At 32.2% G+C, this 4,095-nt stretch overlaps 1 protein-coding gene across 1 annotated transcript in view; it reads left to right on the top strand.

The window, feature by feature from the left end:
• Positions 1-4,095, top strand: part of PCDH17 (protocadherin 17) — an 89,869-nt gene that overhangs the window by 22,578 nt on the left and 63,196 nt on the right. The gene's annotated exons all lie outside the window — the stretch shown is intronic.

The following is a 4,095-nucleotide window of genomic DNA, read 5'->3' as shown; positions in this document are numbered from 1 at the left end:
TATATATAGTTATTTTTACATATCTTTGCAGAATCACTATTGAACATTTTTTTTCTCTGTAAAATATCAAAAACATTTCAATGAAATGTTGTGAACATGATTTTTTCCAAATTCACCATATATGAACAATACATACCAGTAATTGTAGTTTACAAAGACACTGTTTCATCTTAATATGGAAGCACTAACAAGTGTAATAGAATGAATGGTTTTACAGACAGTTGACAACAGCATTTGAAAACTGTTCTACATGTTCATGCAAACACTGGTCAACAAGTGATTTTTCAAGGTAGACAGTTAGACTGTGACAATTATATTGACACATCTGAAGACCACATACCAGGACTGTAGTTTGTACAAGTTTAGTTTGCCTGTTCTTCTGTTTTCTTCTTCAAAAGTAATGTAATCAAGTCCTAAGAAGTCTTAAGATACTTGTTGAAAGGCAGTGGCAATAGCTTTTTTTTTTAATCATTTTTGGTGTCTTCTGGAAGGTTTGTATGAGTTTTGGTCTCTTTCAAAATGTCATTTTTATGAGCTCCATTCTTCTGGCAAAGCTGACAAGTGTGTACTCAAATCCTCAAGAACTTTTATGTAACATCACAGTAATGACAGTGTTCTTAAGACTTCAAATTTACTGTACAGTCACATATTAGGACAGATGGATAGAAGAATGCATTTTTAGGGGGCCATTGAAAGAACTCTGGAAATAATATACCTCTTCTCACTGGAAAGAAATTAGTTCTAGTCTGTGAAAATAAACCTCTTCTTTAGGAGAGGTGCAATAGATTAGAGTGATATCACAGACTTTTAATTCACCAGTGTTCATCCAGGGTGATGGACAGTTCTCACTTCAGTTTTCTTTGGAGACATTCTGTCAAGTATGTTTTTTTTTTTCCTACTAAAAACTCATGACTTTGTGACCTAATTGATACTCCAGCTCTCAGTCTTCAATTAGGGTAACATATTTTGTTTTTTTTTTTTAATCAGGTAATTATAATTCCACATAATTCACTCCTGGTATGATGCAACTTGCTTAATGTTAGCTATTAAACTGAATATCTTGCTGGTCATCTATATTATCCCCACAATTATTGAAGGAAGTCAGCTCCAGGAGCAGAACAAACCTAAAGCTAGATGATTGAAATGGAGTGAATCTTGTGTAGGTACCTGTATCTGTAATATTAGTAAATGGATCTTAGTTGATTAGGTCAGCTTGCAGATGTTTATCTGTAGGCGCACTGAAACCTACCTTAGAACTGGGGGGGCAAACAGAGAGACCCAATTCTAATTTCTGGAAAAGGTCTGCATACTCAAAGAACAAAGGACTTATTTGCTGTTGATAAATTTTTTAAAGTAGCACTTATTTTTTAACATCACAGCTATGTGGTGTTAAGAGGTATGATTAATGCATGAACTGAAATGTGTAATATCACTTCTATAGAAAGTGTAAAAATTTTAAGTATATGATCTCTCACTTTAACTGGAATTAAAGAATAAATAGACATTCATATCTCTCTGTAATCTGCTGTATAACAGATTACTCTAAATTGTGTAGCCTTAAAATTAAATGTTTATTTTTACATATCATAGGATATCCTATGAAAATAGGAAAACAATTATCGTCTACTGTCTAGATCTCAGAATGCCCTGTTACAGATCATCACAAGCATATTTTCATAGTTTATAACAGGATAAAGCTTAATGATTTTAGAACAGAAGGAAAAGAATTCAACTTGGAGTTGTGCAGAAGTCTACGGTTATCAAGTATTTACAGTTGTCTTTTTGCAGCTCTGAACTCACTGTAAAAAGACAATTGTTTGTTTAGATGCAAAATACAATATAAGGAAACTGCTCAAACTTTGATTGATTTAAAGGCCATTTATTACCATAAATACAGAATTTCTCAGAAGCAACTCCCATTATTAAGACTGGAGCCAAGATTTTATCATAACTTCTATTTTAAAATTTATATTTTGACTGGTATATGACATGCTTTTATTGCTGTGACAATGCAGAAACAAAATGTTTGACCAGTTCTGACCATGGTTCAGATTACAGAGAAGTCCTTAACACCATGTTTAAGAAGCTGCTATAATTAATTCCAGGACAAGAGTCTGATTTATGTTTCTTAATCAGATAGCAGAGAATTGATGAAAATGCATTTTGTAACAGACATCTTGTCTGACAACATCATAAAAAATGGAAGTGTTGATTCTAGTAGCTGCTGTGTGTGGAGGCACATTTCTTGCATTAAAAAAAAAAATAAATAAATATAAAAAAAAAAAAAAATATCACAAGGTTAGTTTTCCTTGGCATCTATAACTGAGATATTTGACTTAGAAAATAGATACGAGTTCTGCAATTATATAGATTTTATTTGGGTTGAGAAGTATCAGACTCTGTATATGTTGTAGTGATTATATATATGATGTGGATTTGCTGCTCACAAGAGATGCTGGCTTACAAGTAAAGACAAGAAAAGAATAAAATGCAGAAGGCTGCTTCTGAAATATAATGTGTTACATTTAAGAGATTAAATATAAGAATGTTATGCCTCCATTTCTTCCTTTTATTTTTTTTCTTTCAATATTTCTGCTTATAACTTTAAGCATGCTAACAGTTAAAGTAAATTTTTAAATGACATTGATTAAAACAGGATCTTCTCTGTTTCTCAGTGTAAAGCCCCCTAAATGAAGTAATTAGATTTGCTAAAGTTTGACTATCTGTAGCTGAAAATGTGAGTACTTCTGAAAAGGTGACATGGAAAAGCAATGCCACCACACTGGATTTTGTGTGCCAAATCTTCAGAATTCTCCTTTTGTATTGTTTGCTTTTCTTGGACAGTATTTAAGAACTTTTAGAAGCTCACCTTTTAATGCTTCTGAAGAACAACTATCTTTTTGTACACCAGATTTTAAAATACTGTGTAATTTTGGTGCAATAAAAAAGTCATATGCAACATACTCTGCAACTTAAATTAAAAACTACTTCAAAATGTGAACAAACTTTTTTTTTTTAATTATCCTATTTTTAAAAAACAAAAGGCTTACCCACCGGTAAGAAGAATGTGTGTGTAAATATACCTCATAAATCCTGAACAGAAGACAATTTATCTTTTGTGTTTTCCTTAAATCACACAAGATATCCATGAACACATATATTTCACAAATATTTTGAGAGTGGCATGTGGCTACTTATTTGCTGTTGCGACCAGCTTTGACTGTTATGTTTCAGATGTAACTTCATATGTCTTTTTCAAGGTCCAGTATTCCTATGATACAAAGAGTAGCAAATATTTCTAATTACCATGTGCCTACAAAAAACGAACAAACAAACAAAAACAGCCAAGCAAAAATAAATCAGAAAGGACAAAAAGGAGAGTGTCAAGGAAGAATAAATCTCTAGGAGACCAGTCACTTTTGTAAACGCTTATTGTACAACATTAAATCTTATATTGGGCTTTCCATTAATTGAGTATTGCCTGTGCTACTGATGCTGATATGTGAGATGCTGTTGGAAAACTCATAGCTGCTGTGAAGCATAGTGGTGTGATCCAAAGTGATGCAGAAAACAGTAAGCGCTCTGTCACTAGGTCAGCTGCAAGACGAAGTGACATGCGCGAATCTACAGTATATGGGGTTTTGTGAAAGGTTCAGTCTCTCTTTCTTCCAAAGAACTTCAGCTGATGATACAAGGGGAATTCAGTTCTCTTTGGCAGGACTCCATGTTGGTCTGGATGCTGTAAATACTTCTGCTTCTACAATTACTTAGCTCATGCTGCTAAAAATACACTCATGACAGAGTTAATGAAAGTATTTAAAAAAAAAAAACACTTGTCAGCAACAATCATTTAATGTTCTTGCTTGCATGTGTGGTTCTCATTATTCAGATGTAGCTATTAATACTGATGAAAATTAAAGAGAGAAAATCCAAATATTTTCATATTTGCACTTTCCCAGTAGCATTTAAAAACAAATGAAACACCAAAAGCTAAACAAGTACAAATATTCTTTTTTTCTTTTTTCTTTTTTCTTTTTTCTTTTTTCTTTTTTTCTTTTCTTTTTTCTTTTTTCTTTTTTCTTTTTTTCTTTTTTT

The sequence above is a fragment of the Meleagris gallopavo genome, chromosome 1 (genome assembly GCF_000146605.3).
Source record: "Meleagris gallopavo isolate NT-WF06-2002-E0010 breed Aviagen turkey brand Nicholas breeding stock chromosome 1, Turkey_5.1, whole genome shotgun sequence".
NCBI lineage: Eukaryota > Metazoa > Chordata > Aves > Galliformes > Phasianidae > Meleagris > Meleagris gallopavo.
This window is presented reverse-complemented; position numbering and strand designations above follow the sequence as displayed.